Source organism: Vigna angularis, chromosome 4, assembly GCF_016808095.1.
Source record: "Vigna angularis cultivar LongXiaoDou No.4 chromosome 4, ASM1680809v1, whole genome shotgun sequence".
Taxonomy (NCBI): domain Eukaryota; kingdom Viridiplantae; phylum Streptophyta; class Magnoliopsida; order Fabales; family Fabaceae; genus Vigna; species Vigna angularis.
This window is the reverse complement of record NC_068973.1, coordinates 12,312,456-12,328,447: the sequence shown is the minus strand read 5'-3', so window position 1 is coordinate 12,328,447 and position 15,992 is coordinate 12,312,456. Positions and strand designations below refer to the sequence as shown.

Here is a 15,992-nt window from a genome sequence, read left to right as displayed (position 1 = left end):
ATACGAGTATTGGTCAGTCCAAAGGAAGATTAATATTTGGTCGGAATGGATAGGAACCTGTGATGGTAACATGTGATAATTATAAGGTTTTATGTGTCAATAATAAAATGAATCCAAAGATAGGTTTGTTATTGGACATGTTTTTATTATCAGTGTTGATCATTACACCAAGACACCTCTAGCAGTTAATATTACTATCCAAAGACTGTACATTGATGGGGCATTGGGTGTCTTAAGACGGGACAGACTATTTGAATTACATTTATATAATTATTAATTTTACAGTGTGAGTTTAATTCCTTTGTTTCTCTTATTCTAAATACAACTACGATTACTTCAATATCTACTAATTTCTTTAAAGACTGGAACGAAAACATGAAGATAGTCCTTGATCGTATGAGCTTTAGGCGTAGTCTTGCTTCGGTCTATTTTAAGGTCAATTTAGCTTCAATAAAGATAAATACTTGGTGGTTAGATTTTGGTGCAACTACTAACATTAGTGTTTCAATGAAGGGATGTATAAGCTACCGAAAACCAATTGATTATGAAAGATTTATCTATGTGGGAGATGGAAAATCGGAAGAGATGGAAGCTATAGGGCAATTTAGGTTGTTATTGTGAACCGGTTCCTACTTGGATTTGAAAAACACTTTTGTTGTGTCGTCATTTAGACGAAATCTGGTATCAGTTTCCTACTTGCACAAATTAAGATATTCGTGTTCATTTGAAAATCGTGAAATCAAATTGTCTTTAAATTCAAATATTGTTGGAACTGGTTCACTTTCGAATAATGATAACCTCTATATGCTTTATACAATGGCTTCCTATAATGAATCATTCAATACATAATTGTCTGGTACTAAGCGTAAAATTGACAATAATGATTCAGGAGCATTGTGGCACAAACGTTTAGGTCACATTTTTAAAAATATAGTTAAACGGCTTGTGTCAAATGGGATTTTGATTTTCATTGACTTCACAAATTTTGATGTTTGTGTTGAATGCATTAAAGGAAAACAGACCAAGACATCGAGATTAGGTGCACACAAAGCTACATACGTCTTAGAATCGATACATACGAACATTTGTGGTCCATTCCCTACACCTTCATGGAATGGTTAACAATATTTTTATCATTCATAGACGACTACTCTAGATATGCATACCTATACCTTATCCATGAAAAGTCTCAATCATTGGACGTGTTCAAATCTTTCAAGGTTGAAGTTGAGAATCAACTCAACAAACACATTAAGAATGTTAGACTTGATTGTGGTGGTGAATACTATGACAAATATGACGGATCAGATGAACAACGTTCAGGACCTTTTCCTAAGTACCTAGAGGAATGTATAGTTGTCCCACAGTACACCATGTCGGGTTCACCTATTATTAATGGGGTGGCTGAAAGATGAAATCAGACTCTTCAGGATATGGTAAGGAGTATGATTAGTCATTCCACCTTACCAGAGTCACTCTAGGGAGAGGCATTGAAGACTGCAGCTTATATTTAAAACAGAGTGCCAACCAAAACAGATGTTGCAACACCTCATAAGCTTTGGGTTGGGCGAAAGCCTAATCTAAAACACTTATGTGTATGGGGATGCTCAACTGAAGCAAGGCCTTACAAGCCAAATGAAAAGAAATTTGACTCTCGAACACTGAGTAGTTATTTGATTGGTTACTCTGAAAGATCAAAAGCTATAAATTCTATGATCCTAAATCAAAGAATATTTTCGAGACAGGAACTGCCACATTCTTTGAAGATATTGAGTTTGGGAGGAAGAATAAGGTAAGAGACTTTGTCATTGAGGAAGCATTGGTGTCAACTCTAGATCCGATTCATACATTTGATTATGATGAAGTAAGTTTGACACTTCTAAGTTCTCAACCTCTACAAGAACAAACTCTAGACCCTCAAGAACAGGTGCTTCATGAGAGAAAGGAGAAGTGTCATTCTAGATTATTATTTAGTATTTCTCCAAGAAAATGAGGAAAATAATAGTATGATAGAAGATGACTCTGTCACCGTCCATCAAGCTATGGAAGATCCTAATTCATAAATTCATTGAAGCTATGAATTAGGAGTATAAGTCCATGCAAGACAATAAAGTTTGAGAACTTGTCCCATTGCAAGAAGGTGTGAAACCCATTGGTTAACTGGATATTTAAAACCAAAAGGGATTCTAAAGGTAATGTGGAGAGGTATAGGGCTCGTCTTGTGGCAAATGGCTATACTCAAAAGGAAGGGATTGATTTATAAGAGACTTTCTCTCCAGTTTCATCGAGAGACTCTTTTAGAACAATCATGGCTCTTGTTGCACATTATGATTTGGAGCTTCATCAAATGGATGTCAAGACGACGTTTCTCAATGGCAACATTGATGAGACAATTTATATGGTGCAACCGAAAAACTTTGTGCCAGTAGATCCAAAGAATATGGTATGCAAACTGACAAAATCCATTTATAGGCTAAAATAGGCATCTCGTCAATGGTACCACAAATTTCATTAAGTTATTATCTCATTTGATTTCAGAATAAATGTGGTTGATGATTGTGTGTATCACAAGTTCAGTGGGAGCAGATATATCTTCTTGGTCTTATATGTTGATGACATACTACTTGCTACCAACAATATAGACATGTTGTACAAAACCAATAGATTTCTATCTAGAAATTTTGAAATGAAAGATCTTGGTGATGCTTCCTATGTATTAGGAATTCAGATACACTGAGATTGATCTCACGGTATTCTAAGATTATCATAGAGGAATTACGTTGATAAGGTGCTTAAAAGGTTTGGTATGTAGGATTGTAAAGGAGGAGATTCTCTAGTAAGGGAGGCAAGTTCAGTCTCAAACTTTATTGTCTTGCATGGACTTATACTCTAAACCCTAAACCCTAAACCCTAAACCCTAAATCAATGTCCAAAAAGAAATCTAGAAATTCAAGAAATGCAGAAGATTCCCTATGCTTCAGCAGTAGGGAGTCTGATGTATGCCCAAATATGTACACGTCCGGATATAACCTACATAGTTGGGGTTTTAGGCAAATATATAAGCAATCCAGGAATGGATCATTGGAAAACAGCAAAAAGAGTTATGAGGTATTTACATAGAACAAATGATTATATGCTTACGTACAGGAGATCAGACCGGTTAGAGATAACTGGATATTCTGACTTAGATTTTGCAGGATGCCAAGATAGTTTGAGATCCACTTCGAGTTACATTTTCATGCTGGCTAGTGACGCGGTTTCTTGGTGTAGTGCTAAGCAAACCCTTACGGCTTCATCCACTATGACTACAGAATTTGTAGCATGCTATGAGGCATCAAATCAAAATATATGGCTGAGAAACTTTGTCCCAAGGTTGCACATTATAGAAGGAATTGAAAGACCACTCAAGTTATATTGTGACAACAAATCAGCTATAATGTAATCTAAAAACAATAGGAGCTTAAGCAAGTCAAAGCACATTGACATCAAATTTCTAGTTGTTAAAGAAAGAGTGCAGGACAAATTTCTATAGAGCACTTAAGGACAAACTCCATGTTAGCATATCCTCTTACTAAGGGAATTACACCCAAGGTCTTTCATGAGCATGTTTCTCACATGGGTGTTTTAGCTTTTGAGGAATCTTTAGTTTAGTGGGAATTAATCACTTTTATATTTGTGTTTTATGTCCGTGGACATACTTGATTTAATAAATATATAATTTATTATTTAGATATAACATTGTGTATTATAAGGTTATTATGTTAATCTCATTAAGATAAAATAAGGACCAATTGAAAATAGACATGTATAAGTCACCTTCACCTGATTTTCATGTCACACATTTTATGATGAATCCATGTCATTTGGTTTTGTTAGCATTAGTGATCATTGTCAGGTTTTATTACTAAATATGACATTTAGATATGCTCATAATGACAATTTTGAGCTCATATTATATATATATATATATATATATATATATATATATATATATATAAAGCCTAACACATTCTTAGTCAACTTTATAAAGTGATTTCAAATTAATAACAAATATTTAATGATTTCAAATTCATATAAATCTTCGTCAAACATTTATTTTTCTCCCATAGTTTTCTTTAAAAACATTCTTGAAAAAATTATTCATTTTACAGGATTATTTTTTTACAATACCTATTTAACAAATTCCTTTTCCAATATTTTTCTTTTATTATATCATACGGTAAAACATGAAAAAGTTATATCCTGCAATCCAGAAATTTGTGAAATATTAAAACTAGTGTTTTAATTTAACCCTAATTTTTATCCTCCACTTCTGGAGTTGCACGTTTGGTCCCCTTTCACCTGTTGCGTTTTTATCTCAAATTAGCATAATTGCAGGAAGCAATTGCCTAATTAGCATTTTACAGAGCCCAGATGATTAAAGGCTTTAGTTGGATGCTTTTAGATCCGTATTTTATTATTTACATATAGGTTTTGTTATATTATCATTGGTTGTTGTTGATAGACAACATGAATGCTAAAAAAAAAAGTAAGAAAATTAATAATAAACCCTACTAAAATGTTGCCATTTTTTCAAAATAACACATTTTTTTTATTTAATAATAATGATAATAATAATTATAATTATTCTATTGTGGTATTCAGATTCTAGCCACCAATTAGATTTCCGATATTTTGGAGGTACCACCATGCTATTGAATTTCTCTACATTAAAATCAAACTATAAAATACTGTTAATTTATGAAATTTAAGATTTCTGCGAGCAGTTCAGATTCGTGTAAACTAGAATGTGATTTTAAATTTCTAAGCAAATTAGGACAATTAGGCTAGCAAGTAAAGTGAAAAAAATAGTAACTTCTAGATTAAATGCAGAGACGGAAGACAAATAAAAAAAAGATAAATTTGAACACATTTTCAGCCAAACAGCTGCGAAGCCTCAGTCAGCCAGAAATTCTCATCAAATATCAGACGGTAATTCCAAATAAAATAAATCATCACCGGCTTCGCCACAAACAGGACAACATAAAACAAAAACAAAGGACACAAAGTTCAAACAACAAGAATGTAATCGCACAAAACGGCTCCGCAGATCATAAAGTATGAGATCTACAGATTCCTATCACGATGCGAAACAAACGAAACTCGCTTTTGATTTTGGTCCAATCACAGCATCACTGGTCACCGCTGAATTGAAGCTACCAGTGACGTGGCATCGGACCTAACCCTAAAAAACCAGATTAAAAACTAAAAAACAATTTAAAAAAATAGAAAACCCTCAGAGACCCGTTCCAAATCACACACACAGCACCACAAAGAACGAAGTTCTTCGTTTGGCGCTGCGTTTAGATTGTCATACGGCACTTCCTATCAATTATGGGAGATCCTCCTCACAGGGTATTTCATCTTCTTCACTGTCTAAGAATCGAACATTTGTAAAATTAAGCGCAAAATTCTAACATGAGTATGATGAAGAAAATCACAACCTATTGCATATGATGAAGAAAATCCTAATATACAAAAGAATCACAGTAATAGATATTGAATATCACATAAGAACATCGCGAGCCAACCTAAACACCAAAGTACATAGCTAAAGACTTTTGGATGTGAAATTTATAGACACGCTTACTGTGCTGTTAGGGTTAGAGCCGCCCATATCAATCGTATTGGGCTTTCCGTTATCCAAATGGCCCAATTGTATTTTAACCATATATATTCGAAAACATATTTTAGACAACAGAAAATTAATTATAAAACGGTATTTTAAATGAAATATTTATAGAAATATACAATAAAATAATTCCATTTTATCTAAATATTTTATATTTAATTATATTTTCAAATTATAATATTTTAACCCTATAACTTTTATTTGAAGTAAAAAATATTAGAAGAAGAATATAAAAAATATAATGAAAACAGTGTTATTTTTTGTGATAATAAAAATAATAAAATTATTATCATTATTATTATTTTTTTTAAATTAAAATTATGAAATTAAATATCAATAATTTTTATAATTTTTTTGTAAATAACTTTTTTATTTATTTTATAAGTAGTTTTATGATTGAAAAATGATTAAGTTCAGAAAACTATCAAATTAAATAAAATGGTTAAATTTAAATAATAAAATTGATAAAATAACTATTTTAATTTAAAGAACTTTTATTTAAAAACTAAATTTAAAAAATATATTTGGACACGAACAAGATAAATCCCTTCTCATATATACTATAATATATAATATAGTAAACACATGCGCGGTTATCCCTATGATTTTTTAAATATTTATATTGTTTAAATTTAAAAATTAATAATTAAAAGAATAAAATTAAAAAGTGTATATAGTTATAAATATAGTTATAGATAAAAATAAATTTTAGTTGGTGAAATAAAAATATTGTAAGCGTATTGTGTAAATAAATTTTTCTGAGTAATTATTTAAGTTTAAAAAAATAGTTACTAAAATAATGAAAACGGAAATAATTATTTTATAATAAATAATTATTTAAATTTTAAAAATATTAATTAAAAAAATAAAATAAGATACGTGTCAGACCTCGGAAAAACGCACCCAAACCCTTCTGTCAAAATCATTAAAAACGCATCCAAAACCCCTCTGAACGGACGCCAGGTGTCAAGCAACGAGGATTTGGAAATCAGATAGTGGAAGGCAGGTGTCAGTAGGTGAACGGACGTTCGTTTTAATGTGGGGAGCAAAACTGAATTATTGAAAAGCCTGTTTCACTCACTCTGCATGCATCCTTTCTCTCCAAAACTCTGACCTTTCATTTCTTCTTCTTCTCTCTGAAAAGTTCTTCCTTCTCTCTAAGAAATCTCACCATTTCTCTTCTCCGATCACCGTTCAGGCACCAGTTCTACTCTTCTTGTAAGACCCTTGAAAATATTTGTAATTCAGATACTAGATTAAAAAAAATAGTAAAAAGTGAATAGTAAAATGTGAATAGTAAAAAGTGAATAGTAAAAAAAATTATTTTGTGGAAGGGATAAGTATTCCACATTGTCTTGAGTCATAAGAGATCAGAATTCATCAAATTGTGAATAAAAAATTATTTTTGTAATAGTAAAATGAATAGAAAAAATGAATAGTAAAAATAATAGTAAATTTTTTTGCTATAAATAGCCAAGGAGGGAAGGCTGAAAATTTACACCAAAAACTTAGAAAAATTTTGAGAGAAGAGAGTTGGAAGAATTTCTAGTTACAAAGGGGACATTCTGGAAGTTTTCTGGGAACGAGGAGATTAAGTCTGTAATAGAGGTAAGGGAAGCTACTCTTGAATCTTGAGTATATAATACTTTGCTTTTGTCTAATCCTAAATCTTGAATATGGAGTATTTTGTTTCTGGATGATCTTGAATTTGGAATGAGAACATGCTTCTGTGATGAGACCCAAGTTTGATGGTTGTAAAACGTGATGTTGATTTTGTTATGCTAATTGTACGTTATTGTTACTTGGAACATTTAGTTATTTTTTTGCAATTTTGGAAGGATGAGAAGTTGTCTAACCGGCTCTGCCATATTCAACTTCTTGTTTCCCCAGAGCTTTTATTGTTTCTTATCTCTTTATATTGTATTTTGGAAGGACGAGAAGTTGTCTAACCGGCTCTGCCAGATTCAACTTCTTGTTTCCCCAGACCTTTTATTTCTTATTTATATTGTATTTTTGGAAGGATGAGAAGTTGTCTAACCGGCTCTGCCAGATTGAACTTCTTGTTTCCCCAGAAATTTTATTGTTTTATCTATTTTTTTTATTGCATCTTTCTGGAAGGATGGGAAGTTGTCTAACCGGCTCTGCCAGATTCAACTTCTTGTTTCCCCTAAATTGTTATATTAAGATTATTTTGATGGTAGGGGAGCTAATCCTTTCTTACATATGATATTTATACATGTTATGATCATGAATATGAGTTATGAACATGTTAAAATTTTGGTAAAGGTAGTTATCTATTCACTTGTGTAAATTTAGTTTTCTTGATTATATTTTTTTTATTTTCGAGTTACTGTGGTAAAACATTCCTTTTAATTGTTTTTACCGTTGGATTTAGCTAAAATTTTAATATATGAATCCTAAGACCTGTTTCTTCACTTTGATCGTTCGAATCATTAATTAAGAGTCTGTACTTGGAGAAATAAGTTCTGCATGTTTGAGTAAATTAATTACCCATGTTATTGTGTTACTGAGTCCTCTCGGTAAAATATAGATTCTGTTCTATTTGACCGTTAGATCAACCTGAAAATTTGATATATGATTCCTAAGATATATTACTATAATTTGACCGTTCGGATTTGTAATTAGAAGTCTATGTGTTGAGAAATAAATTTCAAAATTTTGAAAAGTATGATGAACAATATATTTTTGTTCTTAAGTTATCATGGTAAAAACTTCATATATATTTCATTTACCGTTACATTGAGCCCAAACTTTAATATGTAGTTCCTAAGACATGTTGATGTATTTTGGCTTATCTATGACCTTTGATTGGTGAAAATATGTTGAGTTATACTCGTTATGGAAAAAAATGAGTTTATAATATGAAGTATGATATCTGGCAATATGTTTACTTTATTTTGGGTATTGACACCAAAACGGGTTATTGTCAATTTATGATTAAAGAATGAACATGATTGAGTTAGATGGATAAGAGGGTATGATTTGTTGATTTTATGAAATGTTGGAGTGGATATAAGAAATCATTACTTCTGAAATGATGTTTACTACGGGGAGTAGTATGTTCGGTTTATACCATGAGAGCTTGATATGAGCAAAGTAACACCGAGTTTTATGAAAGCAGGCAGAAAGTGGTCTGACCATAAGGCTTTGACATAAACATATGATTCATAAGTTTTATGAAAGCAGGCAGAAAGTGGTCTGAACATAAGGCTTTGACATAAACATATGATTCGTAAGTTTTATAGAAGCAGGCAGAGAGAGGTCTGACCATAAGGCTTCAGAAAGTAAGACATAGTATACAAGTAAGGCTTAAGGAAGCAGGCAGAGAGCGGTCTGACCATAAGGCTTCGTGAGTAAGCATGGTATACTTGTAAGGTTTATGAAAATGAGAAAGATGATGAATTAATGACATCGGGATAATGGTATTTATAAATTGCAGAAATACATGATTGAAACATTTATATTATAAGTAAGTTTAATGATTGTATGATATGGTTGGCTTACCTTTATTTGTTTGTGCTATGATCATATAACTCATGTTATATGTGAGTAGATAATGTTGCAGATGCGGTTGAAAAAGCTTAGAGATGATGAGAGAGATGCGGGAAAAAACTTTCAGGGATTTTTGTAAAAAGAATAAATTTGCATTGGAAAAATATGTTGTGTAAGACTTATAAGTTTAATTTCGAATTTATGTTAAGTGGTAAAGACTATATTGTTTAAAGTTTGTAAGTTTGGAAATTGTACTTTGGAAGGATTGAAATAAAGTTTGATTGTTTATATCAGATATCAAATTAATTTAGTCTTTACTACCAGTAATACCCTTTAAATTATTTGGGGTGTTACACTTCCGGCGTAGAGGACGATCGTTTGAACCGATCAGTTTAGGATTCTGTACTCGTAAGTTCATCCTTCCTTCATTCGTGTATTTCCCGTAACATGCAAACCCAGATTCTTGGTTGCATGAGTTGATCCTAACATTCTGAGTATCTTTCTGGTTTTATGTTAGTTATAGTTCTTAGAACGTGCTGTAGAACGTTAAGGCTTCAGTTAGAAGGAGAACCCTAGTCTGTATCTGTGAACGTTCGGCTATCTTAAGAGGTAAGAGAAGCTTATTTAATTTAATCTGTATGTTATTGAAATGTTTGAACGTTCGTTATTTTATTGAATGAATTGAATGTATGATGGTTGATATGATTGTAGTACATGAACGTTAGTTTATTTAATGAGTGAAAATGAAATATGACTAAGTTATGTATGATGTATGAAAACTCTATGTTTGGGTGGTATGAAATATGAATATATAAAGTTGTGAAACTATATGTTAATAATGAGTTGGAATAGGAATAATCCTGATATGATTTCTCTAAGAAAGTGTACGTTCGTTACTGAACAGTCTTCGACCGTTCGGTAATTCTAGGAAACCTGGTTAGAAGTGGATTCTTTCATTTGGGAATAATCCTAAGGTAGGACGAGCGTCTGCATTTCGAATTACTATACTTGAGCGTTCGGCCAAGTATAGCTGTGTCTTGATGTTTCGTTCTAAATCTGAATATTTTAATATATATATATATATATATATATATATATATATATATATATATATATATATATATATATATATATGTATTTGTATATTTTCGTTTATTCTTAAACACTACTTCAATAGTACCTTATTATATTTATCAAGCTTTCTAATATAAGTTTAGTAGTGCTCGGTCTTACACCAAGCACTCTTACTGAGTAGTGCTCGGTCTTACACCAAGCGCTCATTCTCTTTCCTATAATTTCTCTGATGAAATTAGCGTTCGTCCAAATTCAATAGAGATTTCTCTCTACCATGCTCGGTCATTGACTGACATTCGGTTTTCTTGATGCTGAATTCAAATCAGCTAAGTAATTACAAGTGTTCGGTTTCTTCACAAGAATCATTATAAGCATTAATTTCGAAGGTCTTGAAATATCCTTATTCATTAGTTTCATTCTGGAATTTGAGACTTCTCGGTCTCATCCTATGTTCGGTCTCGTTCTGAGTTCAGGTTGAACGTCCGTCATTTGGAATATTCATAAATCTTTGTACGCGTTGGTTCAAGGAGATGTTATTAATGAAAGATGAAGAGAATGTGATATGGTAATGTTGTGAATTATGAACGAGCGTTCCGGGGAGGAACGACTCATGCGTGAATATTGGAATTTGTAAAGTATAACTGTGGGTAAGCTAAGCTGGCTGTTCATCCTGATGTTCCGTGAGTACCCGTCCTCACGTAGAGGAGGGTAGGTCATGGGTGGGAACAGCAGGAGGTCCTAGTCCTTAGGGTTACTTTGGACAGATAGGTCTAACCTCGGGTGGCAGCTGTTGAGGGCATCCCAGTTACTACATTACCCGGGTGCACGAACGCCTGTAGCTACATAGATTTCATACAGTCCGGACAGTCAGTCTATTAATAGGTTTTGTATGATACGTATGTTGAATTTATATTGTGTGTGGATGGTTTGAAAATGTATGTTATACGTGAATTAAATTATATAAGTTTACCCTGTGTTTTCTGTCATGTCCTGTTATGTACGTCCGTCTTGTCGTTGCAATGATCATCCGTGTGGATGTGAGCAGAAGGGGACGCGCTGTTGGAAGAGGTGCTAGAAGAAGAAAATTTGGTGGAGGTTGAAGTTAAGGCCGAGCCGTAGAACGTTCGGTTAATAGTATAGTTTAGTTAGTATAGGATGGTCGTTCGATTACCCTCCCTTTTGTTAAGATTGACCGTTCGGTAATTCCTTTTGTAAACCGTTCGGTCAGACTTGTACTGGCTGTATAGTTTAATATGTAACTCTTTCTGTAAGGCCGTTCGGCCAGTAGCGTTCGTTTCCTAGTGTAAGACTGAACTGAAATATTATTAAATGTAATTATTCTATCATATAGTTTATTGTTGTATTTATGAGATGTTACAATACGAAAGAAGTGTATCATATATATATATATATATATATATATATATATATATGTGTGTGTGTGTGTGTGTGTGTGTGTATGTATGTATGTATGTATGTATGTATGTAAGAAGGGATGAATGTAATATCTGAGAAAATAAAAATAGTTTTGAAATTTTGGGTTTTTGTTTGAAAATTAGTGTTAATTTTTGTTAGAATATAATTGTTATGTTATTTTTTTATTTTATTTATATTTTTGTCTAGGGGCAAAAAGAATTTTTTACCTTTTATTAATTAGGTGCAAGAAATTAAAATAAAAATGTAGAAAGGAAAAATATGCAAATTAAATAATATAAAAAAGTTAATAAAAATGTATTATATAAATCTTTTAGAAGATTTAGTTGTTGTTGTTTTCAAATTAGTTAAACAAAAATAAGATATATAATCTTGATAGGTTTAAAGATTAAAAGATAAAATCATTATTAGATATTGTTAAATATTTTAAAAGATATTTTGAGATATGACTGATTAAAAGATATCTTAAGATATTATTGGGTATAATTAGATATTATTATTAGATAATAGTAATAATATGTCGTTCTCCCATACTTTACCGTACACAACATGTTTACCAAAATAGAATGGTTTGAGCCATCTTGCCATTAGAGCACGAACTTATCTCTCCTGATCCTGAAGAACTTACAAGTAAAAATTTCAATACATCACACATCGAGCATTATGCTTAACAAAGTCAGGAACATATGGGCGACACATTATTTCCTTTTCCATTACTTCATACAAGCGAAAAGGTATAACACTCTAACCTTCACTCTCTCGCTACTTCGCACAGGCGAAAAGAATCCCCTTTCCATTGCTTCACATAGGCAAAAGGTACAACCTCACCTTTATAAGGTATGACAAGAAGACATATCAACCAAACTCATCTCCCAATACCAATTGAGACAATGAGATCAAATACATTAACCAACAACCCAAAAACAACTCGGTAACATAAGCAAACAACTAGGCCACAACAAAAAATAAGTACGACAACACACCCAACAACATAGCAACTGTTCAAAAACATACCAAAACAACATAGTAACAGTATGAAAACATACCCAACAACATAGCAGGAATACAAAAACACAGCTAAATAACATAACAACACAACTATGTTCAAACGTAACACTACAGCCAACTACACAGTTCAACCACTAAATCAAACAAGACAACCAACAACACATACAAGACCAAACACACACACAACATGACATCATACATATCAATGTAACAATAAACTTAAACAATACAGTATCATAAGTAATAGTAAGACAACATATCCAACGACATGACACCAAGTACCACAACAAATAAATATATTAAAAAGTTAATGAATATTTATAACTTAAAACCATAAAAATACACGTAAATGACATTTTACTGTGCATTAATTAATAGGTAAATGGGAGATCTAGAATCATCTAATTTTAGATGAAAAATAAATGCGGAGGAAAAGTTCAAGTTCCAAAATTCCAAATCTAGATCTAGATTAATGGCTAAGATAAACTTCACGCTTCTCATGTTTAAGTCACACTAAATATCATACGTAGTCAGTCTATCTCCTTTATTTTGTCTATTTTTGGCTGAACATTAATCGAATCCGGAAAATATGTTCTAGAGTGCAAAATCCGAACACGGATGGTGTAGGATATTTCCAGAACTTGCAATCCGGAAGACTATTACATATTAAGAAATATGAAACATGTTAATGTGTTTTCGGATCAATCCGGAATGTATTACCAGATTCAGAAAAGAGGAGCTGATTACTGGAAATATCTTTCCGTAATGCATATCCATATTTAAGTAATTCCCAGAATGTGTAATTCGAAACATGTTTTCGGATCCAAAATACATCAATTCGGAAGACAAATTCACCCATCAGGTCTCTCTCTATCGCATTCAACCCCCACCTTTTATGCAAAGCCTTACAAATTTATCATAAAAAACGATCGGGAGAGTAGAACCAGCGGGAGGGAGGTGCAAAGGGAAATCTAATATTCACTTTCTACTTTTTATAATGGAATTAAAAAAAGCAAGGGGGTGCAGGAAGTAGAAGCCCATATGATAACTTTAGCTCCAACTGTATCTCCAATAACAATACAAAAACGCAGAAGACAAAAATGAACCCACCCTACTTGGACCCAAAACAAATCCTCCTACTAGAAGAGAGAGACAACTTTATTGATAAATAACAAGAGAGACAATGTGTTGCTGGAAAAAAAAAATTGTTATAGAAACTTCTTTCTAAAATATATTTCATGTACTTTGAAAGCTTGTTCTATAAAATTTATTCTAAAAATGTGAAAGGTATTATATATACATTTCGAAAGGTTTATGAAAATTTTGTTATGAAAAACTTATACCAAAATACATTTAATACATCTCAAAAAAATTATTTTAGAAATTTTATTCCAAAAATCTTATTCTAAAAATTGCGTTCTAGAAATCACATTTTGAAAATTCCAAAAAACTTATTCTAAAAAACTTCTGAAATAGATAATTAAAAACCACTTTTACAATTAAATATTTATTTTAAAATTTGGAAGATGTGCGAAGAAATTAGGGGTAGAGAAAAAAAAAGGCCTGACATATTTGTGCTCGTTTAGAAGAGAAAAAAAAAAGTAGTCGCTGTTCGTAAGTTTGGGTGAGTTCAATTTCGAAAGTTATTAGAATAAAATAGAGGTCAAAGTTAAAAATAATAATAATTCTACTACTACTACTAATAATATTTTATGTGTTAGCAATGAGAAAGGATTGAAAAGAGGATGGGAGAGTTTATGGATTTAGCTCTTCTATCTATATTTGGAAGATTTGATTGTAAGGATTTGGAAAGAAGAACAAGAGAGAGAAATTTCCCTATTAACAACATATATATTTGTAATAAAAAGAATCGATAAAATTACAGTAAAAACTTAACTCAAATTCACATGGATATAAGTTTCGAAAACTTAAAGTATTTTAAATTTTTTTTAATGGCAAAGTATTTTTAATATAGAGTTAAAAGCAAAGATTTCTTGTTTTATCATTCAATCACAAATACTAATATATACCATCAAAGAATACACTTATTTTATAATTATTTCTTTGTAATAGATCGTTTTACTTTTGCTAAATAAAAAAATATCATTTAATAATATATATAAATTAATAAGAACAAACATTTAATGATTTCGAATTCAATATGTATCTTTATCAAATCTTTTACTTTCCTCCAATGGTTCTCTTGAAAAACTACTAAAGATTATCAAATTTGTACAGTAACTATTTAATAATTTCCATGTACAATAATTTTTAACTAAATTACAATACAAAACATAAAGTTTAAATTCTTATTACCATTATACACAGGACTTTTCTCATGAGAGAAACCATAAGTAATCTAAAGCCAAAATGATAAAAGGTTTTATGGATGGATTTAGATTTGATGTTATGTTTTATTCATTTTTTCTTAAAATAATAGGACAGTGATACATGTTATATTACTATTTATCGATAGACACCATGAATGTTAAAGAAAGTGTGAGAAGAAAATCAAACATATAAACCCTAATTCTGAGCCACATCCACATGTATTAATGTGTTGCTTGCTTTATACATTTTGAAAGTCTCCACAGTATAACCCACTCCCTCCACAATGGCAAACACAAAATCTTGTCTTTCAATTATTTTGTTCTCTATTTTCCTTCTCTTTCTTGCCCACCACTCTCCATTTTTCCAAGGGACAACTCACATAATACACTCACTTTTTTAAAGAATGATTTGTTATTATTATTACTATTATTATTTAATAAGAATAATAATTACTATTATTTTATTGTGGTGTTCCTAAGGAGGAGGTATGTTCATCATCCTTAATCAAATTCTCCTAGCACCCAACTAGGTTTAGGACCTTGGATTATGCATACATAATCTTTTTGGTTACTATAAAAATAGAGACAAACAACCTTTTTCCTCAAATCTTCATGTACAAGGCCCCAAATAAAGACAAAAAAAAAAATAGCTAGCTACTATATATTTTATCTTATCGTATATAGATTATTATTTAGTTTAAGAAATAATATCTTATAGTTAATGAGGTGTGTGTATGAAAGTACAATTAGAGGAAGCAAAGTTAACATTCGATGTGTGCCATTTCCACGTCTTCCGTGATTGGCTCATTTTACACGACTTTTCTATTTTAGAGGACACGTGTCAACATGTTATTAGCATATGGCACGTGGGTAAAACACATAAAAATTTTACTTTATCTTTTTTGTATTTTCGGTATGTTTGTGATTTTTAATTAATGCTAAGGATAATGCAAATTAATTAG

General features: G+C 31.3%; 3 non-coding genes across 3 annotated transcripts; all 3 read right to left on the bottom strand.

Moving 5' to 3' along the window:
• Positions 1-4,928: 4,928 nt before the first annotated feature.
• Positions 4,929-5,004, bottom strand: LOC128196427 (small nucleolar RNA snoR77Y). Its single transcript, XR_008248714.1, has one exon. It is a non-coding gene; the product is annotated as a small nucleolar RNA snoR77Y (small nucleolar RNA).
• Positions 5,005-5,060: 56 nt separating this feature from the next.
• LOC128196434 (small nucleolar RNA snoR2/U65) lies at positions 5,061-5,219 on the bottom strand. Its single transcript, XR_008248723.1, has one exon. It is a non-coding gene; the product is annotated as a small nucleolar RNA snoR2/U65 (small nucleolar RNA).
• Positions 5,220-5,270: 51 nt separating this feature from the next.
• On the bottom strand, positions 5,271-5,397 carry LOC128196420 (small nucleolar RNA Z112). Its single transcript, XR_008248706.1, has one exon. It is a non-coding gene; the product is annotated as a small nucleolar RNA Z112 (small nucleolar RNA).
• Positions 5,398-15,992: the final 10,595 nt, after the last annotated feature.